Genomic DNA, 26,520 nt, shown 5'->3' with positions numbered 1-26,520 from the left:
TTATTGTTCTTTAAAAATATCACTTTGGGACACCTGGGTGGCTCAGTTAGTTAAGCCTCTGATTCTGGCACAGGTCATGATCCCATGTGTCATGGGTTCAAGCCCCACATCAGGCTCTGTGCTGACAGCTTAGAGCCTGCTTCAGATTCTGTGTCTCTCTCTCTCTGCACCTCCCCCACTCACACACTCTCTCTCTCTCTCAAAAATAAATAAACATTTAAAATTTGTTTTAATAAATAAATAAAATATCACTTCAAAGAATTATTTGACAACACAAATTTTTATGCCACAGCATTATGGAGATTTTTTAAAATGTAGCTAAAAGCGTATGAACTCTGAAGATAGACAAATAATCATGGACTAATGCAGAATGCCCCTCCTGGTAATAATGAAGATGAATTTTTGAAAGTTTCAAAGAGAGGTCATTAAAAGAAAAGAAATTTAGAGCAGAGTATAACCTGAATTTCCATTAGAGGCCTTTGGCTCCCATGACAGGAGTCATTAAGCTGGATACAAAACGAAGGTGGTTAAGATCGACAGTAAAGAAGGGACATTAGGACTCTAGTCTCTCAGTGAAGTCTGCCTATATTGGGCCAATCTCTGTGGCATCCATCTCTCTATAATACAGCCAATTAAGAGTTACCTATGTGAGCTAAACAAAAATTTATGGTCCTAACTAATTACTGAAAGCTATTCTGCACTTCCATTAATGCCAGAGTTGATTTGAGGACTGGTAAAATATCTCTCTTTTCAGGAAGAGGGACTGTGCCAAGTCATAGGAAGGTAAGGGTTTCCAGCAGAGGCCAAAAAACCACATTTTGTAATTACTTAGGCACAGGTCCACATTGACAAGACTGTTCATTCATAAATTTGGAAATAATTGCCATGAGGAAACCAAGACCTCATAAGTCAAGTTAACAAAGGACCAATCTCAATGACATTTAAGAAATATAAAAAAGATTCATATAGATGAGAAAGGTGTGCTGCTTAGCAAATGGGATGAACTGCTAGTGACCCAAAATTGCTATTTCATTTTGAAGATGCTTTTGAATTCCTTGTACTTTTATCTTACCATTTTTCAAGTAAGGACATTGTTCATGCGAGAGTGCTATCTCAACTTTAAGGGTTTTATTTACAGAGGAAATGTGTAGAGGAAAAGCACAGATTTTGGAATTTTGATCTTCACCCCAATATCCTCTTCTAAAAATGGGCAAAACATTATTCACTTCATAGGCTGCTGTGTGGATTAAATGAGACAATAAACAGAGTCTGCGATATTAGAAATATGTAGTGACTCTTTCTCTTTTCTTCTGATCATTCTCACTTCCTTGTTAGGACTTCCAAAACCTTCTCGAGCTGTTGCCATCCTCCTCCATCCTTCAAATCCCTGCTCAAAACTCACCTTCTATACAAACTTATTTTTCCTTCTCATTTAATATCTGCACTATATAAGTTGCTTGCTTGATGGATGAGGAAAAATTCTTTGTTTTGATTAACAATTATGTAATGAGTTCCAACTTTGTTGCCAGGCATGGCCTTATGTTCTCAAATAGATTAGAAGTTTCTCCTGCTCTGGAACATCACCTTAAGCCTCCTGCTTCCCCCATAGCACCTAGCATACAGTTGCATTTATAGCAAATTATGGGCTTACATCGTTTGACTGAGAGATTTTATGTAAGGTACCCAAAATGTTTGGGTAAATATTTAAAAGGTGATTTGGTACATCAATAATGTCACTGCCAATCACAAGCACTAGAGCTATATGGACATTTTGTAAAAGAAGAAACAATAGAGCCAGTATATCTGTTTAGAACATATATTGTAAACTTCGACTTAAAAAATGTAAATGGTTGATGCAGGAGAATAAAAGAAAGTTTTTTTTATCTACTTCCAGATATTACATTTTTTTGAAATTTTTATGAACCATAAATTTGTATGTTTTCCATTAAACTTATTTCAAAAAGAGAAAAAGAACAATCTTGGGATTGTACCAACATTTTAATAACCATAATAACATCAGTATCTTGTAGAGAAACAGGTTTTATCTACTGGTAGTAGAATGTTTTCAAATTTATTCATCATTATGTTGATATTTAATTTTTCATGTTATATTTTTTGTTTATGTCATGAATGACTGAATGGATACCACCAAAGACCACTCCAAAAAAATTAATGTAGACTACTCTGAGCTAGCAAGATATAGAAAAATAAGCATTCAGCCACCTCAACTAGGTAATTGAGTGACTTTCTGTTAAGTGATAGGGATGATTTCTGAAGGCAAGATGTGGAGATAATGGACAGCAACAAAACCCCATCTGAGGGGCAAAGAGCTGAGACCAAGCTGAAGTGGAAGAATAAATTAGAAAAGTAGATTCAAATCCATTTGTCAGTAATCAGTTCATCATTTACATAAAAAAGAGTGTGTAGAGCAGGTGAGTAGTCAGAAATCAAATTAGCTTTGTCTGAATGAACATAATTATTACCTAGAGTATTTTGGGGGAGTGGCAAAGATTCAGACACTGGAGTTGCAAAGCATTTGGTAATCAGGAAGGAACACTTAAAAATACACATATGCAAATATGATAGGAGTATAGTTGAAAAAAAAAAAACCCTAGACTTGGCATCAAAGGAAGTAAGCTCAAGACCTAGCTCTGGCTGGGACACCTGGGGGCTCAGTCAGTTGAGCATCTGACTCTTGATTTCCATTCAGGTCATTATCTCACTGTTTGTAGGATCCAAACCCATGTCGGGCTCTGAGCTGACAGCATGGAGCCTGTTTGGGATTCTCTCTCCCTCTCTCTTTCTCTCTCTCTTTCAAAATAAATTAATAAACTTAAAAAAAAGACTTAGCTATGGCTGAAGCTCATTTCTTCATCTGTAAAATGAAGGAAATGATATCTACAGCATTGATTTGAGAGAAGTAAAAGAAAACCCCTTCAAACTAAAATGTCTATATAAAAGTATTGGTTTTGGGTTTCTAAGTTATCTGCAGGCTCTGATCTGTTCTTTCTGTCCCCTTCTGTCCTTCTCCAAGGATGAGTCATAGTTAAAGGCAAGGGTATTTTATTTGCTCTTGGTACTAAGAGGTGGAGCTTTCCCTATGAGAAGCTGAGGTGTCAAAGCTGGATCAACAGGGGTATGGTGAAATAATTATGCTGGTTGGTCTCAACACCATAATTCCAGTTATGCATCTGAAATTTTCATTAGCTTTTTAAGCAGCCACATCAACTTGATAGCTCATATTGAACTTGCATTCATACACAGTTGTAAAGGCTTTCCTTTTTCTAAAAGTCACTAAGCCTCACTTATACTTGTGCTGCTGATATTTGAAACTAGTGTGGAACATTTTTATTCCTGTTCAATTGTATCCTATTAACTGCATCCCTGGGGTCCAGTCAGCTAAAATCTGGCACCTTAAGTATTAGCCTAACCTCCTAAATTTGCCTCACTCATGCAGGCAGCATCTACCCTGAAGAAGTTTTGAAATCAAAGAAATTAACGTGACAAACTAAGTTTGGCAAACACTCCACTGGAATAAGCCCTGTTGGAGATTTACAATGCACATTACCACCCTTAAGGTTCTGATAGCCTATAGTAAAGAACTCTAGTTAACTGCATATGATCTTGTATTTCCCAATTATTTTTGACCATGGAACACACCTTAGGAAATTTTAGTATTACTAAGGAATGGGATACTATTTTGTCATTAGGAAGAATGAGGTAGGGGCACCTGGGTGGCTCAGTCTATTAAACATCTGACTCGGTTTTGGCTCAGGTCATGATCTCACAGTTTCATGAGTCTGAGCCCCACATTGAACTCACTGCAAGCACAGAGCCTGCTTGGGATTCTCTCTCTCTCTCTACCCCACCCTCACTCACACTGTCTCTCTCAAAATAAATAAACTTAAAAAAAATTTTTTTTAAATGAGGGAGATCTATTTGAACTGACATGTAAATATCTTCAAGACTTACTATTAAGTAAATAAAGCAAATCCAAAACAATAAGCATAATCTAACTTCACCTTAAACAATTAAAAATTACAGTGTATATGTGTGTATATGTACATAGACCCCTAAGCTAATATGTAGAAAATACTGAAACAATAAATACCATTGTTGTTTGTTTATTTTTGAGAGAGAGAGAAAGTGCATGCACACAAGAGGGGGAGAGACACAGAGGGGGAAAGACACAGAAATACAAAGCAGGCTACAGGCTCTGAGCCATCAGCACAGAGCCCGATGCAGGGCTCGAACTCATAAACCATGAGATCATGACCTGAGCTAAAGTCAGATGCTTAACCGACTGAGCCACTCAGGTGCCCCATGGAACAATAAATACCTTACTGCTTTCAGTGGTTACATCTAGAAATAGGTATAAAACCTAATGCACTGATGCTAAATGGAGACTTTTATATTTTATTCTATATGTCTTATACTGTTTCAGTTCTTTACATTGAGAATCTATGATAAATCATTTGTTTGATGGACACATTGTTTTAAATTATTACAGAATTGTAGGGTGAAATGAGCCAATATTTTAGTCAGTAGTTATATATAACCACATTTTTATATTGTAACTGCCCAAATAGGATTATAGAAACTAAATAAATATAAATCTATCCTTTCCAAAAAATCAAAACCAAAAATTGTGCTTCCTCTCCAGATTCTGAAAGCCAGTAAATAAAATTTTGTAAGATGAACTGAACAGACTTGAAATTAGGTAGGAAATAGCTCCCACATGGTTTATTCAGATAAAAATATGGGTATGGTGGCACATGGGTGATTCAGTTGGTTAACCATCCAACTCTTGACTTCGGCTCAGGTCATAATCTCGCAGTTTGTAGGTTTGAGACCCACATCAAGGGCTCCTTGCTAGCAGTGCAGAGCCTGCTTGGGATTCTCTCTCTCCTTCTCTCTCTCTGCCCCTCCCCCACTCATATGTGTGTGTGCATGCACGTGCGCTTTCTCTCTCTCTCTGTCACAATAAATAAAGTTAAATATATATATGTATAAATGTAGTGCATCATATATGTATGATGTAGTGCAGTTCTTACAACCTGCCTTAACTGACATGATGTGAAGGTAAACAAAGATCCAACCTCAAAAAATCATGAATGATTAAAATAAGAGGGCAGTGTCAAGCAGTGCAAAGAACTGGCTACAGTGTTGAATAGTTCTAGATTCAAATCCAGGCTCCTCCACTTTTTTGAAGCCTCAGTTTCCTCTTCTATAAAATAAGGGTAAGACTCGACTGAAAACTAAAGAGTGAAATACCTCAAAATTTACACTCCACATTTTCCCCTTGTGCCATGTTTCTGTATTGCTTTAGGGAGTAAGCTAGAAGTCTGAGAAAAATTGGAGCACTGTCAGGAATGAAACCAAAAGAGGGACTTGGAATCCAGGAAACACCATTTCAGTATCCTTCTAAACAAGTATTAACCCTAACAGCTCAGTGCTTACTACTGAGCATGAGTGAGAAGGATCCTGACAGAGGGACTCAAGGCTGTGCTCTGTGGCCCTGGTTTGTAAAACCACTGAGACCCAAAATGTTTGGGCCCCAGGAATGCTAATCTCAGTCCAAGTGACATTAGAGCCAAAGATTTCAGATCCACACCAGCTACACCATATGTTAAAGGGTTCTTAATAGATACATGACCTATTTCACAGGCCTTTAGGGACATACTGAGATGAGTCACTAAATGAGAAAGATGAGAGAATCTAAAAGGACAAGGGGACTGAAGTTTATGAAGGATCTAAGGCAGGAGGCAGTGAGAAGTAGTGGAAGTGGTCACAGGTTTGTGGTCTAAAGGAGTACAAGCCAAATATCATGAGGAAAAATTAAAATTTCAGGAAAGTAAAGAAGAAAAAAAATTTTTTTAATCAATAACTTTTTGAGCCACCTGAGTGGCTCAGTTGGGTAAGTGTCTGGCTCTTGATTTTGGCTCGTGTCATGATCTCATGGTTGGTGAGTTCGAGCCCCATGTCCGGCTCTGTGCTGACGGTGTAGAGCCTCTTGGGATTTTCTCCCTTTCCCTCTCTCTCTGTTCCTCCCTTGCTTCGCCTCTCTCTCTCTCTCTCAAAATAAATACATAAGCTTAAAAAATCTAAACTAAAATAAATCTTAGGAAGCAATGGATTCACCTCACTTAGTATCCAACTAAAAGGATAATGTTTTAATCTTTTTGTGATTTTTATCAGCCCCTGGAGTCCTATAAATTCCTTAAAAATGTAAACTTGGGGGAATAAAGAAGAGTATCATTTCAAGGTATCTGGTAAATTGCACGCAATTTCTCTTCATAAGGACAATGGGCCTGGGAAGCCTGTGTTCTGAGCTATGGCAGCAGAAGGTATTGCCAAGGAGCCAAAGTGACATGCCCTTCATAATCAGTCTCCATACATGCCTCTTGGACTGAAGAGCTGCACAGCCAGCACCATCCATTTTAGGGAGGCAAATGGAGTATAAATCACTTCTGTTGAGGATTTTTCATAGCAAATTTTTAAGCTGTCTGGTCCCTCTTATATATACTTTAGCATCTGTCATCTACTGTCAGCTGCTGGTGAGGGGAAATATTTTGCCTTCTCCTAGTCTCCACCTGGAAGGTGGAGCCCTAAGGCTCTATCATTTATTTTCTCTGTCATTGGTAAATTGGTAAATTTGGTAAATATATCTGATCCATAGCTGAGCTCCACTCCTTTTTCCTTCTCTCAGAGCAGGACTATTCTTCTGATCTTCCCTGCCTTCCTACTAATTAGTGCTTTCCTGCCTTAATACTTAACCTTAAGTACTTGGTACTTAGTACTTCCCCAGGCAGAGACATCAGGCCTGTCCAGACCACCAGGGTCCAGGTGGGTAAATCAGGCTAATCCTGGTGTTCAGTTAGGACAAATACTTTGCACCCTATTAATCCATATCTTCCAACCTGACCTTTATTCAAAATAAAGAGGATTTTTTTAGACTTTATGCATTTTTTAAATGTTTATTCATTTTTGAGAGAAAGAGAGCACAAGCAGGGGAGGGGCAGAGAGAGAGCGAGAGAAAGAGGGAGACACAGAATCCGACGCAGGCTCCAGCTTGCTGTCAGCACAGAGCCTGACAGCAGGGCTCAAATCCACCAACTGTGAGATCATGACGTGAGCCCAAGTCAGATGCTTAACCGACTGAGCCACCTAGGTGCCCCTAGACTTTACACAGTTTATTTAAAAATTTATGAAATTGTTGGGAAATTGGGTGGAAAAGATGAATACCCTGAATGGAAGCCCCTCAGAAATTCTAAGAAGGGTGTTCAAATATGATGAATTTATTTTAACTCTAACCCAAATGCCACATGATTCAAAAAGTCTTAACCTGTTGACTTTGTGTGGGCTCCAAGGAGTCCAAGGACTCCCTGAAAATTTATAGAAATCTTTGCATATAAGTGCACTTTTCTGTCCCTAAGAAAGTTTAAGAAAATCTACCTAATTATTGACAGTAATAAAAAATCTAAATAAATCACAATGCCAGGTATTTTCAGCAATAATAATTTTAGATTATTCTTACTACCTCAAAGCTCTAAATTTATAAAATTAAAATTTGACTCTATTCTCACTGTTAATGAATATAAGGCTTAGCTAAGTATCTCATACAAGGAAGTCTATTATTTGTATCAGTCCTATAGCAGTCAGTTTGTTTTGTTTGGTTTTGTTTTTGTTTTTTCAATAGCTCCTCGGCCAATTCATTACCATCCTCAGGATAAATAAGCTAAGGAATGAGCTTTGTTTGTAATGTGAGGAAAGGCCAAATATTGAACAGTTGGCTGCAAACTAAAAGTTTACCATAAAGACAGAGTAAAGGACTCCAACTCCCACAGAATCTTTAATTCTGGGTAAACACACACACACACACACACACACACACACACACAGAGTACAAAAAATGTGCTGGAAAAAACTGCAGGCTTGCACCATGGGCAGGTCTAGATTCCACAATTGAGAATTTAATGTAAAAATCTACCTCAAACCAGTGATAACCTGAGCAGAACCAATAGTAATGAATCTCTCCCCCCGACCAAAAAAAACACTTGTTTCCCACTTTACAAACAAACAGCTAAAAATGAGCCAAACATTAAAAAATTACAAACTTCACAAAGAAGCAAAGCACCCTAAGGGAGAGTCAGCAGATGCGACCACAGGAACACCTCCAAGAACCCAAGGCATTAGAACAACCTGAGACACTACATAGTTGGTATGCTAGAAGTTATTAAAGGAAGGATAATAATAGCTAACATGTATTTAGTGCTTGATTTGCAAAAATATAATCACTGACATTAATGGAGAAGTTAAGCAGCTTGGACAGATGTGAAGAAACACTAGAATTGAGCACAGAAAATGCAATTATAAAAAGTATGAAAAGAGTTTAATAACTGCAGACTATATAATTGAAAGGCACACCCACCCAAGTAGACAAAGAGAGACAAGGAGAGGACCTTTTTAACTTTGAGTTTCAGAAGAAAAAGGACTCGGGATTGAAGAAAGATGTTAAAGCCTCAGATTTAAAGGGCTCTCTGAGCACAAAACAGGATAAATGGAAGGAGACCCACACTTGGAAAAATGGTAGTGACCCCGCAGTATATCACAGATAGAGAAAACCTTAAAAGTAACAAAAACAAAGAATGAAAGACAGATTGCCTGCAAAGCTATAACATTCCCAATAGCAACATTCATAATGTCTTCAGAGTCCTAAAGTTCTAGTTCCAGCTAAGCTATGATTGAAGAATTAGAGTGTAATAATAAACACTTTCAGAAAAACAAAGTTGAAAAACAAATGATCATTCACAGATCTTTATGGAAAGAATTAAAAGATAAAGAAAATTGGACCAGGAAGGAAGGAATAAGCTGAAGGAAAAGTGAGCCATGTCATGGGTAAACACGAGGTAAATTTAGATAAATATGTTCCTTAAGAAAACAAACAAAAAACAAAACATTAAAGGAGGATTACAAATAAGGTAGACCTAAAATACTGGGGTGGGGGGGATGATATTGAAAATTAAATGAGGAAAGTAGAATTAAAGTTCTCAAGAAAGGTAGAGATATCACTGTGGTCTTTGTTAAGTTCTTAATACACCATGGCCCCCCTCTTTCTTGGTTCATCCCAACCAACCTCCTAAAATACCTCCCTAGAGGTATTTAGAGCCAGGAAGAAGATGACATGCTCTTAGAACAGTCTCTAAACAGATACTGAAATTAATAACTCAATTGGGTTCATTCTGCTGTTAAGGACCCCAAGGATATGGGGAGAGGTACAGTAGGTTTTCTGACAGAAAGTAGTTAGGAATAAAGTTTGGAGGCATTACTCCCACACACACAAGCTGTGTGCCTCCACATGCAGGTTTTAGGAAATGAGGGCAGAGAGAGATTAAATGTCTGGTTTAGCCAGTGAGTTGCATAGCCAAGATTAGAACTCCAGGCTCCCTGAACCACTTCCTCTGTGTCATGCTGTTGCCTTATTTCCTGTTTTTCCACTCTGGCTAATCATTACATGAAATTTGAAAACCAGTCACCAGGCTGAGGAATGCAAAGCCTTCAGGTAATTAAGGATGTTGTCTATAGAGCCAAGAGAATGCGTTCTATATGTAAAATATTTCCCCATATATAAAATAAATAGATGTGAACTCCAGCCATCAGGGTTAATATCCTGCTTCATTTTGCATTTGGCTATTAATTTCATCAAAACTACACATGTTTTGAATGAGGCATGCTGACATTTCTCCTGTTCATTGTTGGTTTTAGTTTTTCAACAAAACTTACTACTTGAAATAGTAAGAAATGAATCCGTCTATCAATAAACTAATCTAGAACCTATATATTTTTGCCAGTCTTAAAATATCTACTTATCATTTTAACAACATGTAATGTAAATAAATACACCTTTTGTAAGAACTGAGGCATTTAATTCTTCCTGTCAAGAGGCAAACTGAAGACATATTCATCCTAGCAGATGGCTTGTTCTGCTATATTCACTTGTTATGTGTTCATTACTGCTACTTGTACATTTCTGTACTTTACACCAGAGACTGGTAAACGTTTTCTGTAAAGGACCAGATAGTAAATATTTTCAGCTTTATGAGCCATACGATGTTGATTGCAATGACTCACCCATCCACTCTAACAAGAAAGCAGCCATGGATGGTATATAATCAAATGAGTGTGGCTAGATCTGGCCCCCGGCTATATAGTTTGCCAGTTCTCTGCTCTACAGGGCAAACCGCATTATGTGGCAGGACAGGATGGCCCGCCAAGTGAAGAACATAGTTTAAACCGGGTGACTGACATTTTTGCATGCAATTAAACTTACTTCATCTCTTTTCTCTGTAACTTGTTTGTATGTCTTATTTCACCGAGAGTGTAATCTTTTTTTAATGATGAAGACAATAATTTATTAATTTCCTATTCTCCCTGAACTTCATATAGGTGACCTTTCCCAGAGGAAAGAGCGTGGGCTTACCTGTCAAACCGATTGGAGTTCAAATCCCAGTCTTGCCATTGATCAGCCATGTGATACTGGACAGGTTATTGGCTTTTAGTCTCCATTTCTTCATCTGTAAAAACAGATGATACCTACTTCATAGGAGAATTAAATGACATGTAATGGGAATAATATATATATACCTTCTGTAAGAATTAAGGTATTTAATTTTTCCTGTAAAGGCTAAAGACATATCCATTACAGTAGATGGCTTATTCTTTATAAACCACGTAGTACCTGATGAGTCCAACTCCAGGTCAAAATCCTATGTGTGATCTTTCAGGCCCAACTATGAGCCATTAACAAGGCTTTGCCTGGCAGGCCTTATGGGGGAAAGCCGTTCTCTCCACACTCATGCGGACACGATAGGTTACAAAGAGGGCATCTGAATTTTAAACAGGATATACTCATTTTATACATCCACTTTAAAAACAAGACTTTTCTTTATAACTAACTACCATAAAATAGGGGGTAATGGCCTCATCACAGGGAGAATTCAAAGACTCAATTGATGAAAGACCTCACATTTTTCTCCACAAGGCTCTCTTGAGGATGATGCTTGAAAAGGAGTAGCAGTATATGGTCACAGGACGGTGACAGTAGAAGTTCCCTGGCTCCCTTCAGCTTAAAGTGTGTTACCGCATAAGGTGGTGGTAATTGTTCCCATTCACATCCACACAAGCCCCGTATTTGCATTCTAAGATGATGTAACAGCCACTGCTTGTCATTTTTATGTGAATTACTTATTCAACAAGAGCTTGAAGAACTAATACAGACTTCAAACTAATGTATTTGGGGCGCAGCTGTTTACCAGTCCAATGATAGAGGAAAGGTGTTCTATCGTAATCACTGTGGTCTCAAGTGTATTGTACAGAATTTACAACCCCAGGATAACAGGGTAAGAAGCAAGCAATGGATGATGAAGGCAACCTTCCAGGCTCTGTTTGTTTGTTTGTTGCTTAGTAAGATGAAAGGGGATTTTTGTAGAATAAAAACAAATGAGGTGCCTTTCAATTTCTAAAGCACTGCAGTGTGTTACTTTGGTTAGGACAATGATGATCTAAACCCTAAGGGTCACAGAGCCAAGACAAGAGGTCACACTGACAAGGAGCAAAAGGGAGGTTGTTAAAAGAATTCTTGATCAATGAGAACATTCTGCTGTGGTTTCATTTTTCTCCCGGATATTATAGAACAGATAAAGTGAAATTTGAGAAAACAGAATCTCCCAGTACCTATGGGAGAGGATACAACATGCTATATAACATCAAAGAGACACAATTGTATTGCAATTTGTGAGCAGTCAGGGAAGAAAACTTGTTTTAGTCCTGACAAGATTGCAGAGCACATGACAAGTGAGAAAAAGACTAAAAGTAAGCAATGAACACCTAAAGAAAAAAAGAAAGACTTCCAAAAGATTTCTTCTTTGTAGATAATCAATTTGGGGCTCACTCTCACTGCAGCTGAATTCCTTGAGCACCTTTATCCCCAACCTATTCAAAATGCTTCTGGGGCACCATCCCTACCAAAGAAGCCATCCACAGTGGCTGAGAAAGAAGCTAATTCCACAGTAGCCAGAGTGGCAGGTAATGAGCAAAGTAAATCAGCTTGAGGAAAGATGTACAATGCATTCTACATCAGACATAAATGATTTTTAGAATACCCATGCCCTTTTGCTAGCTTTAAGTTGAGAGCTTACAATTTGTATCTAAATATTGCTACTGTCAGAGATCTGCTCACCGATTCTAATACCTACCAGTGCTTGAACACCTTGGCACTTTTATTCACCTCATTTCATCTCCATCCCAGTCACTCAAAGTAGGTTTTATGTCCATTTAAAAATGAGGAAAAATTTATGGGGTATCTGGGTGGCTCAGCTGGTTAAGTGTCCAGCTCTTGGTTTCAGCTGAGGTCATGATCTCACAGTTTGTGGGTTCGAGCTCCATACGAGTCTCCATGCTAACACATTGGAGCCTGCTTGGGATTCTCTCTTCCTCTCTCTCTGCCCCCTCCCAGCTGTGTGTGTTTGTATCTCTCTCTCAAAATAAATAAATGAACTTAAAAAAAAATTCTTTAATGAGGAAATGCTTTTAAATAAAAAATTAAATTAATTAAATTAAATTAAATTAAATTACAAATGAGGAAAGTGAGCCTCTGAGAGATTTGGAAAGTGACTGGACACAAAAAGTTGTAACTTGTAGAGCCAAGATTCAAGCCCCAGGCTGTTGATGCCAATGTGTATGTACTTTCAACCCTCAGAATCCATCAAAATATTTCTCAGTACTGCTTTACTGCAACAGAGTGATGCTGACTTCTTGACAGGACACATGCAACATGTTAGTAACTATCAGCCACACACTGACTCCCACTCAAAAGGGATTTCGGTCTTAAATTATCAATTGTACAAGAAAATCCTAAATAGACTGCATTTGTGAAAGGCATAAAACTTGGAAAGAATGGAAACCAAGGAACTGGTTTTCTTGTGGTGTTCTTTCTCTAGCAGGATCAGGACAATAACGTGCCTTCCTTCACAGTCCCCTTCTACCCAGCCTCCCCCTCTGGCCACAGAAAAGTCTCCAGTGCAGTTTGACCTGCTGCCTTCATAGAACCCAATCCACTTAGCTTCTGCTAGAACTCAGTTTCTCCAGAATATTCTCAACCCATGTCTAGGGCAGAATTTTCATTCCTAAAGGGCTTAGGAGCAGCTATCTTAACAGAAAGAGACAATTGAACCTCCAGTATTATAGCACTTTATATAAAACAGAAAAAGCATAATTGTCTGTACCCACAAGGAAGGTTAAGAGCCCCCAGACCTCTTTCCTGGGAGGGCCTCAGTCTCATCTCTGCTTCACTTCTTTCACTTGCTGCTTCCTATCCTCCACCTGGACCTGGATCCTGTTTTTCTTGTTCCACTATTTACATTGTCAATCTTGGTAAGATGTGGAAAGAAAATGAGGTCAGGGTTATGTGGCAGACTTCAGACCCCACCCTGGACCCAGCAACTTAACCTGCAGTGATAGACAAAGCCTAAAGAAAGAGTCATCCGTTCGCTTTGCTTTTCTTTCCACTCTGCAGGGTTATTTAAAATGTTTGCTTTCACTGATCCATGCATTTTTATTATCAGACAGTTGTTTACACAGACTAAGAACACAGAGACTGTCTTTTCAGCTCAATGTGTCAAGAGACCAAGGTCATCTTTTCTTTTGGCTGCCACTACCCTGTGCCCTCTTCTGTCTTCAACTGGCACAGGATCAGGCAAAAGGCTATGATTCAGAGCTCTCCTACATCACACACATGACAGGGCTGAATGTGGGGCTCTGCAGACAGCCTGTCTGCCCCTACTGAGCAGCGGTGTGACCTTGTAGGAGGTACTGAACTCCTCTAGGCCGCAGCAGCCCCATCTGCCCAATGGGAGATATTAATAGTCCCCCTCTCATAGAAGCATCGTGAGGATGAGATTAAAGAATCCATGTGAACTGCTTAGCTCAGTACTTGGCGTTGTGTGTGCTCAATAAATGACTGCTGCTCTCATTACTCCCAAAGGGCCTTTTTCTAAAGTCTTTGCTTAGAAGAGGCCTGGGAGTCGTGGTGCTCAGATTTTAACAAATGCTCAATAATAACTGACACCTTCTTTGAAAGAGTTGAGTAAAGCTTGTTTCCAGTGCAGCTGACACTTGCTACTACTGGCTCTTGCTGGGAGCCCAGAGAGATATGCTCTCTTCAAGGGCCAGCCTCACACATAGATGAATGTCTCTAGGTCTATCTAGATCACCCAACCCTGTGAAAGTCGGTCTTCCACCCATTTTGACCGCTGAAATCTATGCGAGGGCAAAGCCCTTCATCTCTTAATTGAAGACAATGTTTAGATTCTAAAAAATTCCCTTACTGTACATGCCCTGGACACAGGTGATCCTTTCTTTCCTCCTAAAAGTCTCAGTACCATCATAGCAAATGAAGAGCTAGAAGCCCAAGGTGGTGGGGTGGGGGGTGGAGGGTGGAATTGTATGCTGTACATTCTTATGTGTCTGAATATTTAGATAAACATAGCAGCATCTCTCTTCCTGTTGCCCATTCTAAATGTAAGTGTGGTGGGAAAAGTTTCTTCTCTTCCCCTTGTCATGGTTAACCTCATATCAACATAAACAAGGAGAATCAGCTGTGTCTGGTCTTAAGTGAAAACTCAGAACAGAGACTGACAGATAAGTCCATGCACATGGTGCAAGGAGAAAAATACTGTTTTGGTGAAAGACTCAAGATATTCTCCAGGTCAACCCTGACGATCTCAGTTAATAAACCGTCACTGATCAAAGCAGAGACTAAATGAAGAAAGAGCATGAGGCTGACAGGGTGGAGTGCAGGGACAGAGAAAACAAGGAAAGGAAGAAACGGGAGGGAGAGGCTGCTGAGACACAATGATCTCTGCACCATTAGACTGTCACACAATCCTACTCCATGTGAGGATGCAAGATGTGCATGTGTGTCAAGCTCTTCTCTGTGAAACAGGACTCCTTGGTAAGGTCTGAAGAAGCTCTTCAAAAAAGTAGCTCAGCTACAGAGTCTTTATTTCCCCACAAAAGCCAAGAGAGTTGGACTAAAGATGAACAGTTTAAAGTTTTAGGAACCAGAACAATTGAGGGAAATATTAGGTAGTTTTCTTAACAGCTTTAAAATTTTTTTTTTCAAAATTTATTTTTGTGAGAGAGGGAGAACGCAAGAGGGGGAGGGGCAGAGATGCAGGAGGTGGGGCAGAGGATCCCAAGCAGGCTCTATGCTGACAGCAGAGAGCCAGACTAGAGGCTCAAACTCACCAATGACCTGAGGCAAAATTGAACTCTTAACCAACTGAGCCACCCAGGTGTCCCTTTCTTAACAGCTTTTAATGAGGGCTTCACTCTAGTCATAAGATTCTAGACACTACCTGGATAGTGACAATGAGGCTTAAACTTTTTGAGAAAATCTTTTTCTCTGTCATTTACACAGTATACTTGTTCCTTGTATCTACTTTGGGGGGGTGGGGCTGTGAAGGAATGGACCCTGCACAGATAAATGAATGTCCAGCGTTAAATGACAGGAAACATAATAATTCTGGAGCACTCACAAGTGAGTGCAAATTTAATTACCAGACCCTGGAACAGCACAACCTCTAATTGCAGCTACTTCCTTTTGTTCCTTGACTGCTGCCCCCATGGCCCTGCCCTTCAACAATTTTTTTTCCATATGTAAAGACTGCAAGAAACAGCTGCTCTGGAATTAGAAAACCTCTATCCTACTAATCTACTTTGCTACTGGTTACGAATAACACATAAGAGGTTTATCTTTTAATAAAAAGTACATTTAAATTCTTGTTTCTTTGGATGTTAATGATATTTCTTGTGATGACTTTTATTTAATAAACCATGCTGGGAATCACTGATAGAGTATATATTTGTTGGATACTTTTCTAAATTTCTTTTTCTGAAGGAAACTTCAAAGGAATGTTGTTGCAGCTCTACAATCCCTTGTCCACAATTCCAAAAACCAAAACTCTCTGAAATTGGAAAGTGTTTCATAACACAGTTGGCAGCAAAAATGGATCTGACCTGAACTCATTTGAAGTCAAAACCTGACCTGAGCTGGCATAAGCCTATTTACAGTTTTCACTTATCCTACAATGTACTCTAAATGTAAATACACTATTCTGCAGAAATATTAATGGGTTTTATTACACAGTGCTGCCCTACATCCCATTTTACATGCTATGTGATACACTAGTATTCTAAAATCTGAAAAATTCTGAGTTCTGATACACATCTGCCCTCATAAGCTTCATATTAGAATTCATGCTTCCATAAATATTTGTTAAATAAATAAATGAACTAAGGCCTTCACAACTGCATATTTTACTGTGTTAATCCTAGCCCAGCTTTTGAGCAATAGCTCTGATCCCCTTTGTCATCTCATTAGACATTCATCCAAAGAGAGAGGAGTTCTGAGTCTTTGGCAATGCAGACAGGCTTCAGGATTTCTTTTGTCATATACAATGATGAATGGAGGTTGAGCCCTGGGTATCCACTGGATCGTTTTACCACATCATCCATTTAACCACTCTCTCTTCCGTTCATCCACCAGATATTTATTGTTACCACTAGACACTATGTTAGTATAAGAAACAAAAAGATGAATAAGACGTAGTCTCTATGCTCTAAAAACTCCTGCGTGTATACAGAGGACAGATTGGTGGTTGCCAGAATTGGGGGTAGGAGACCAAAATGAGTGAAGGGAGTCAAAGGTAAAAATTTCCAGTTGTAAAATAAGTGTCATGTGATGTAATGTGCAGTATAGTGACTGTAGTTAACAATAATGCATTGCATATTTGAAAATTGCTAAGACAGTAGATCTTAAAAGTTCTCATCACCAGAAAAAAAAATTTTGTAATTATGTATGGTGATAAATATTAAGGAGACTTATTGTGATCATGTTGCAATATATACAAAAATCAAATCATTATGTTAGACATCTAAAAAAGCATATGTACATGTCAATTTTGCCTTAATTAAAAAGAAATTTTTAAAGTAAAACTAAAGATCATGAAAAAAATTAAAACCCTATTTGTGGTATTAATACTATGAAGCAGAATGTTAGAAATCTAAAATTATCTTCTTCCATAAAGAAGTAATTCATTCTTTCTAACACACATTTTAAAAATTCTACATTATGTAGGGGTACCTGGGTGGCTCAGTCAGTTAAGTGTCAGACTCTTAATTTTGGCTCAGGTCATGATCTCACAGTTCATGAGTTCAAGCCCTGAGTGGAGCTCTGTGCCGACAGCATGCCGCCTGCTTGGAATTCTCTTTCCTTCTCTCTCTGTCCCTACCCCACTTATGCTCTCTTTCTCTCTCTCTCTCAAAATAAATAAATAAGCTTAATAAAAAAAACCCTCTACACTATGTAAGGCACTAAGTATACAAAAGTGAATAACCCTTGCTAGAGGACACTAACCCTCATGAGAGAGACTGACATTCAAGGAAAATTTACCCTTTTGCAGACATCCAAATTCCTATCTCTGACTATGAAAGTCAAAAAGCCCTCCCAAGGGTGGTGATATCTGAGCCAGAGTGGTTGTGGATTTAGGGAAATACTTAGAGAACTGGTATTCGAAGAAGAAGTCAGAGCATGGGGAGAGGCACTGAGTCTGGAAATAGTTTGGCATGTTGGGTCAGAGTCCATTTTGACTGGCTGCAGTTCAAGATGCACATGGAAATAGAACATTTAAAAAGTTGAGGAGAGCCAGATCATGAAAGGGCTATGTTCCATGCTAAGGGGTATATACCTTTTCCTCTAGGCAATGAGGAACACTTGGAGGATTTTAAAGTAACTGAGGGACATGATTAGATTTATACATGAGCAAGATTCCTTAGATGGGGAATAGTTTAGAGGAGAACAAATATAGTGAATATGTTTCTATCAAGATGCCCTTAGAATAAGCAAAAGAGGAGTATTTATACCTTGCAGGGCTGGTGCTAAGTGAAAGTTACAAGGCCGTAAATGAACTCATGAAGAAAGAAGTGAAATTTCATCACCCCTTTGCCATTCTTTCTCTGTGTCTCACTTCCCCATGGAGGTCCCCAGTGACACTGTGATGTTCAGACTGGCCAAGCTTCTTTGAAAAAGCATGGTGTTGCATTTCTTTTATAACAAAGGATAATGTAATCACAAATATTTTCCTTAAAATATTTTTTTGCAGCAAGCAAACAGTAGATAATTTAGACAACAAAAACAATTTTCTCCTTCCTTTTCTTAGTTTCTTTGCTACATTTCACATCCTCTGAAAGTTAAGAGTCATCCCAAGAACAAAGTAATAACCATGAACAGTTCAAATGGAGCCCCTGGGTCAGCATGGTGCAGCACACATTTGTTTGTGAATTCTGGTTTAATTCATAAAATCTAAGTAAAGGCAATAAAGCAACAGTTCAAACAATTTCCTGTCAGCTCCTTTACATAAATATGGAAAAAATGAGTGTTTATTAATTCCTGGGTGGATCTCAGAAGCACTGAGGGGGAGGAAATGTATATTTACATCCTTTGATAGGAGAGTATTTAACAATGACCAATCTTATTTCTTTTATTTTGAAGTTCATGTATTTATCTTGAGAGACAGAGTGTGTGAACACATTTTGGTGGGGGGAGCAGAGAGACAAGGAGAGAAAGAGGAAGAGAGAGAGAGAGAGACAGAGACAGAGAGAGAGAGACAGAGACAGAGAGAATGAAAACCAGGCAGGCTCCACACTGTCAGTGTAGAACCCCATGTAGGGCTTGATCCCATCAACCATTAGATCATGATCTGAGCCAAAATCAAGAGCCTGACACTCAACCAACTGAGCCTCCCAGTCTCCTCTGATCTTATTTCTTGATCTGAAAAAACTCTCTCTGCCCTGTTATTGGCTTCAGAAGGATGGGATGTAACTGGCAGGGCCTCTTAATTAATAAGGTAATGATATTGATATGGTTTGATCTGAGATGCTTTTCTGAATCATCTCCTTCATCTGTGTATCATTTGGCTCCACTAAAGTTAGAATGTTGCCCTCTTTAGGTGGCCTTTTTTAAAATTTAGATACCTAGGAATGAGTCCTACATGAAGCTTCATCCAGAGTGGTTAAGTGGCTTAGAGTTACATAGCTAGGTTGGAAAAGATCAGAATCTTTTTTTTTTTTTCCTTACAAATGGTTTATTGTCAAGTTGGTTTCCATATAACACCCAGTGCTCATCCCCACAAGTGCCCTCCTCCATGCCCATCTCCCCCCTCCCCCCCCATCCATCAGTCCTCAGTTTGTTTCTCAGCATTCAAGAGTCTCTCATGGTTTGCCTCTCTCCCTTTCCCCCACCATTTCCCCCCTTCTTCTCCCCCATGGTCCTCAGTTAAGTTCCTCCTAATCCTCCTATACGTGCAAACATATGATATTTGTCCTTCTCTGCCTGACTTATTTCGCTCAGCATAACACCCTCAAGGTCCATCCATGTTGCTACACATGGCCAGATTTCATTGTTTCTCATTGCCATGTAGTATTCCATGGTATAGATAAACCACAGGAAAAGATCAGAATCTTAACTTTGATTTCCAATTTGCTATTTATCAACACACTTACTACTGCCTGATTATAACCTCATTAAGAAGCCAGATTAGGAAGACACTTCAAGACCCAAAGTCACACAAAATTGTTCAAATAAGAAAATATTTATTGACTATAAATAATTGAATGCTAAGCACTATCTGACATGACCTTCACCCTACAGGCCTTTAAACACAACTTCAGAATCTCAGTGCCATGAATATAATTCTTCATCTGAGCTCTCATTGGAAATCACTCACTAGTTCATGAATAACCCAGGAAGCTCATGTAGTCTGCCAACCCTCAGGCTCCTTATTTGCAAAGACAAAACAAAAAAGATGGAATAATCTCTTCCCTGTCAATTTTTCAGGATGATTGCATGGTTTAGACCAGGCATTAGGCCACCTAACCTGGCCCATGGGCCAAATCTAGCCTACCACCTGATTTTGTAAATAAAGTTTTATTGGAACACAGCTACATTCGTCTATTTATGTGCTTTCTATGGCTGCTTTCATGAAAAGTTAAGACCATGTGGCCCACAACGTGTAAAATACTGGCTATTTGGTGCTATAAAGAAAAAGTTTGCCAAACTCTGGTTTAGATGAGTGTTGATATGTGCAGGAATTTGCAATATAGCATATATATTTTATGTTTGGTGCAGACCCATGGGCAAAGGACTCATCCTACCCGAAGATGGGACACCTAGAGCACCAAACTTGGATTGACCTAGTCATGTAGGAACACTCAGGAATATGTTAGGGTCAGGGGCACTTGGGTGGCTCAATCAGTTAAGCGTCCGACTTCAGCTCAGGTCATGATCTCACAGGTCGTGGGTTCGAGCCCCGCATCAGGCTCTGTGCTGACAGCTAGTTCAGAGCCTGGAGCCTACTTCAGATTCTGTGTCTCCCTCTCTCTCTGACACTCCCCTGTTCACGCTGTCTCTCTCTCTCTCTCTCTCTCTCAGAAATAAATAAAACATTTTAAAAAATTTAAAAAAAAAAGAATATGTTAGGGTCAGCACCCTACACCAGATGAGTCTCCTACACCACTTATACCAGCTGAGTCTCCAGAGTAGTCAAAAGGGATCAAAAAGGCATCAAATGTAAATAAATTTAAATTTAAAAATAAACTTGGAAATGGTAAGATATCAGAGAATCTGAGAAGATCTTTCCCCCAGTAGGTGTATATCCTATAGGAATTAAGGGACCAAAAGAGGCACATAGTTTATTTATTTATTTTTTTAAATCTTCATTTTTTTACAAATAGTTTATTGTCTAGTTGGTTTCCATATAACACCCAGTGCTCATCCCAACAAGTGCCCTCCTCCATATCCATCTCCCTCCGTCGCCCTCCCACACCCATCAGTCCTCAGTTTGTTCTCAGCATTCAAGAGTCTCTCATGGTTTGAAGAGGCACATAGTTTAGACTGGGAACATGCTGCTAAGTTTTCACTGAAAAGTCCTCCCTGTGCGTCTCTATCCAGATAAATTCTTTCATTTAAAATTGAGAAATAATAGTGGCACCTGGGTGGCTCAGTCGGTTAAGCGTCCGACTTTACTCAGGTCATGATCTCACAGTTTGTGGGTTCAAGCCCTGCATCGGGCTCTGTGCTGACAGCTCAGAGCCTGGAGCCTGCTTCAGATTCTGTATCTCCTTCTCTCTCTGCCCCTCCTCTGCTCATGCTCTGTCTCTCAAAAATAAATAAATGTAAAAAAAAGGTTTTTAAATAAAATAAAATAAAATTGAGAAATAATAAAGTACACAACTTTTACATACACACTTTTTAAAATTTATTTATTTTGAGAGAGAGAGTGCATGTGCAAGTGCACATTGGGGAGGGACAGAGAGAGAGAGAATCCCAGGCAGGCTCCACACTGACAGTTCAGAGCCCAATATGAGGCTCAAACTCATGAACATGAGATCATGATCTGAGCCAAAGTCAGATGCTTAACTGATGGAGCCACCCAGGTGCCCTTTAAGTGCACACTTCAATCAATTTTTATCTATGTATACAACAGAGTAGCCAATACATAGGTATTGAACATTTCCAACAACGCAAAAGGCTCCTCTGAGCCCGCATTCAGTTGATAATGCCCTAAAGAAACCAGGTATTCTGGTATCTGTCATTATAAGTCAGTTATGCCTGGCTTTTGAAGATCATCTCAGGAGAACCAGACAGGCTATAGTCTTTTATGGCTGTCTTCTTTTGCTGTGAACAAACCACATGAATTCAAGATCAGTCATTCCCTTCCTTGTCTGTGAAGTTAGTCAAAACAATATAAGAACAGAACAGAAATTAGGGCAGCTGATCCACCTGCCTACTGAGATCTGGCACATTAGTTAAAGGTAAACCCTCACTATTGCTCTTTGGCTCATGCAAACGCCAGCTGCATTGCATTTTTCAAATGGCAAATATTGCCCTGCCCCCTAACAGTTAAAGGCCCTAGAGGAAGACTCTTCACTGTAATCAAATGCTTGCCTCAGCCTTGCCTGCTTAGCATAAAACCTGCACCCTCAGCAGTCTGCCTTCCAAGATCCCCACATATTTGCCAAAGGCCCATGCCTCAGCATTAACTCTGGCGCCTGCATCCCTACATCTACAGAAACATGATCACCTGTATAAGTGGCCTCTTAATGGTGGACAAAGCTGCCTCAAGTTTCAGCGACTCACCATGGTGAAAATCAAACATGTTCAGCACTTCCAGAGTCACCAAGGCTAAAGGCACACACACACCAAGCTAGAAACCTCAACCCTCACATATAGCTTGTTCTCACCAACTGTACTTCTTGTTAATGTCCTAAGACTTGGCCCACTGACACAAAGACGTTTGGGACTGTGAGGTGGTCTGATAACTGGGACTTCTCTTTCACCTTGAGTTGTGAACCAATTGAGAGATAAGACAGAGTCAGCTTTTGTCAAAATATTCCATGTTTTACTGATAAAGCCTAGGTTGATGGAGATAGATTTTATCTGCAGGCAAACAGATTTCCTAAAACCAGATCCTAGAATGAGACACTTACCAGTACAATCACAGGCAAAACTACATCACCTCAAGCCTGTCCTGATGGCACGGAAAAGTTGAGGAGGCAGCTTTCTCCTCTGAGGAAGGGCGAGAGGAAGAAGCTGGGTTACATGTGCCCAATATCTCCTTCTAAACTCACCAAACAGATTAAATCATTCTTCCTCCCTGGGGAGACACGAATGAGAGGAGGGAAAGAGCTAGAAATTTTATAATGAGCATAGTTTCCTCCACATAGGAGGAAACATCAGAAAAGGTAAGATTCTTTGAACAGAAATATAAACTATCAACAAACTACTAGCTAATACACTATTAGTATTGTTATGGTTAGAAATATAATACCGTATTTAACACATGGAGTAAACATTAGAATGTGTTGTTAACTAATCGAAAACCATTTTCAGGGACCATAAAAGGTAAGATGTTTGTCATTTTTGCAAAGTGCTTTAGATAGCTTATAAGAAGGGCATCTTTTTTTCCCCTCATTTAGGACAGGGATTACTGTATTCAAACTCATCAGAGAAATGGACAGCTTGAGGCTGTAACAAAGCACTGGGTTAAAAGCATAGGTCAGTAATTGTATGTGAAAATACACATTGCTACATACAAATTAATTGGTCAGACCACAACTTTTCAATGTTTAAAACAGAATAATCTTCTCTGTAAAAGCAGCATCTTTATGCTGCACCTTTGTCCTTTTAGAACTTTAAAATTTTTAATGTTTATTTATTATTGAGACAGAGAGAAATAGAGCATGAGTGGGGGAGGGGCAGAGAGAGGGGAGACACAGAATCCAAAGCAGGCTCCAGGCTCTGAGCTGTCAGCGCAGAGCCCGATGCGGGGCTCGAACCCACAAACTGTGAGATCGTTACCTGAGCCAAAGTCAGACACTTAACCGACTGAGCCACCCAGCTGTCTCCTTTTTAAACTTTAGTATTCCTCTCTTTCTTCCTTGCCCTCTCCTTCAATAGAATCACACCAACATCCTCCTAATCCTTCACAAAGGCAGCCATGTCCTCACAAGCCTCAAACTCTCCTTCCTCCATGCCTTCACCCACATACCAGTGAACAAAGGCATTCTTGGCATATAACAAGTCAAGCTTGTGGTCCATGTGAGCCCAGACCTCAGAAATGACTGTGGTGTTGCTCAGTGGCACACACAGCTCACTGTACTTTGCCAAGGTCTCCACCAGGTACCACAATGGGAAGCTGGTAATTAATGCCAACATTGAAGCCAATGGGGCACCAGTCCACAAACTGGACGATACACTTGGTCTTGATGGTGGCAATGCCAGCATTGATATATTTAGGAACCATATCACCATGGTACAACAGGGAGCAGACCAAGTATTTACCGTGGTGAGGGTCACACTTCACCATCCGTTTGACTGGCTCAAAGCATGCATTGATGATCTCTATTACAGAAAGTTGTTCATGCCAGGCTTTCTCAGCAGAGATGGCAGGGCATATGTGGCCAGAGGAAAGTGGATGTGAGGATAGGGCACTGGGTTGATCTGAAATTCTGTCAGATAAATATTCAGGGGTCCATCAAATCTGAGGGAAGCAGTGATAGAGGACATTAGTTGACCTATCAGCCTATTCAGGTTAGTATAGGTTGGGTGTTCAATACCAAGGTTTCTACAACAGATGTCATACATAGATGGCCTCATTGTCTCTGTGAAGGCACAGAGTGCTCCCAGGTGGTATGGATAGTGTGGATGGCATTGTAGGGCTCAACTACAGCTATGGAAACATGGGGGGCTGGGGAAATCGAGAACTCCAGCTTGGATACCACTTCACAACTGAGATACTGATTATTCAGATGATAATTATAAGACATAAATTACCTTTGTTCAAGACCAATCTCAAAAAGGTTAAAGTTTAAAAACAAAAAAGAAGGGGAAAATGTCAAAGTATCTAAAATGATGAATGAAATATTTTTTTTCAAAACTAAAAACTAGTTTCTAAAAGACCTTCCTTATGTGAGATACAACATAAATGACATGGTGATCATATTGAAAATTCACAGCTAAATTAGCAAAGTCAACTAAATCTTGTGTGTTACAAAATACATTTTCTAAACTAAGAACAAATATATAAACAGTTGTTTCGGTGAAGTCTTGTTCCCCTACCGTGCTCATGGATTATTAAAATATATTGCATCTCATTACCAAAAAGACACTAAGAGTGGCTCTATGCCTCTCCTCAAATAGTCTCATGGCTGACATCTTCCTCAATGTGCTATCAGTTCTATGATTGTGCTCAACATCGGTGAAGCAACCCAGCCAGCTTCAAGAGTTATTACTGGATCCTAGGACACTTACCAAATTATCATGACACTACAGTGCTCTACACATCTTTGTTTCACAAATGCTCTTTGGTGTAATTCATCAAAAAGTTCCTAGGAGGTAGAGAACAACAGTGTTTCAAAACTCTAATGCCAGTCCATCCTAGTTCAAACCTGGCTTGACTCTAACAAATAGCGTGTTTCAGGCAAGAGATTTAATTTATCCTTCCCTCAGTTTTCTTTTCTTTTTTTTTTTAATCTGCAACAGGCAGGTGATAGCAACTTCATTAGGGCTCTTGTAAGTGCTAAACGGGATGCCACACGTTAATTGCACCAAACGGTATCAAGCCCATAGAGACAGCCAGCTATTCTGCCTATGAAAGATATTTATGCATCCTCACCCATATGGGCAATTTTAATTTATTCACTTTAGAGAATTCCAAGTCCTTGTTATGATTTCAGCCTTTGTTAGTGGTAATTCTCTGATATAATGCTAGTAATCATAATATAGTCAGCTCACAGTTACTCATGTTCCTGTACAGGAGCATTGGTCTGAGTTAACACGCACACATACTCTCAGACACACATCTACATGCACACATGCAGATTCACACACATCCTTCTTCATTATGGGAGTGCCACAAACTGAATGTTTGAGCCCCTCAAAACTCATATGTTAAAACCTAATTCTCAGTGTAATGGTATTTGGAAGTAGGACCTTTAGGAGGTGACTGAGTCATGAAATGGAGCCCTCATGAATGAGATTAGTGCTTTTATAGAAGAGGCCCCAGAGAGCTTCCCATCACCATCCACATGTTAGAACACAGTGAGCTTTTACCGCACACCAAATCTACTGGCACTTTGATCTTGAACTTCCCAGCCTCCAGAGTTGTGAGAAATAAATTTCTATTGTTTATAACCCACCCAGTGTATGAAATTGTTATAGCAGCCCAACTGGTCTAAGACAGGGAGGTACCATGCTAAAGCCTGAGGATACCCTATACTTTAGTTATGCAATCCCTAACTGGTTCATATAATCCCCTCAATTTTATTTAAACTGAAAACACTGTGGAAACAGGGAAATCTTTTACCCTTTAAAGTTTTTAACATCATGCTGGTGCCTTTCGATCTGAGACAGTATGGATGCAGTCAGTCCTACATAATGTTAGGGACATAAAGTAGATTCCCTAATTCAATAGTTATTTCCATTCTTCTGATTCACTACAGTATATTTATATTACTTTTACTCCTCTTTGTCTGTAATGTTTCAAAAAATAAAATATGCCTGTCCTTGACTTGAATCAAAGAGATACAATAAATTTTCTGTAATAGCTACAATGTCTAAAATATTTTTGGACATATAAGGAACAGTTCAGTTATAATAAATGTGCAAATAACAATGCTTCCCACAATCAATTTAAGTATCTAATGCATTGGAAAAATCAGAGGTTTGCTAGTAGTCCAGATTATCAGTTAGTTGCTCAATTCAAATGCCATCTTTTTATTATTATTATTATTCAGGGAAAAAGCCTTTATTTGTAACACTTTCTCTCTGATCAATACTTCTTACTCTTTCTCCTATTTTCATCTGCTATATTATTCTTGCCAGCATCATTTGATCTTCAGAAC

General features: G+C 39.2%; 1 long non-coding RNA gene and 1 pseudogene across 1 annotated transcript in view; both read right to left on the bottom strand.

Moving 5' to 3' along the window:
* LOC144239710 (uncharacterized) overlaps positions 1-26,520 on the bottom strand; it is a 244,879-nt gene that overhangs the window by 135,619 nt on the left and 82,740 nt on the right. The window contains exon 2 of the long non-coding RNA XR_013337474.1: positions 10,481-10,574. This is a non-coding gene — a long non-coding RNA (uncharacterized LOC144239710). The remainder of the gene's footprint in view (positions 1-10,480; positions 10,575-26,520) is intronic.
* On the bottom strand, positions 23,535-24,444 carry LOC144239767 (tubulin alpha-1A chain-like; annotated as a pseudogene).

The sequence above is a fragment of the Crocuta crocuta genome, unplaced genomic scaffold (genome assembly GCF_008692635.1).
Source record: "Crocuta crocuta isolate KB4526 unplaced genomic scaffold, BGI_CrCroc_1.0 scaffold429, whole genome shotgun sequence".
Lineage (NCBI taxonomy): Eukaryota > Metazoa > Chordata > Mammalia > Carnivora > Hyaenidae > Crocuta > Crocuta crocuta.
The sequence above is the reverse complement of the archived record's forward strand: the minus strand, read 5'-3'. Positions and strand labels throughout refer to the sequence as shown.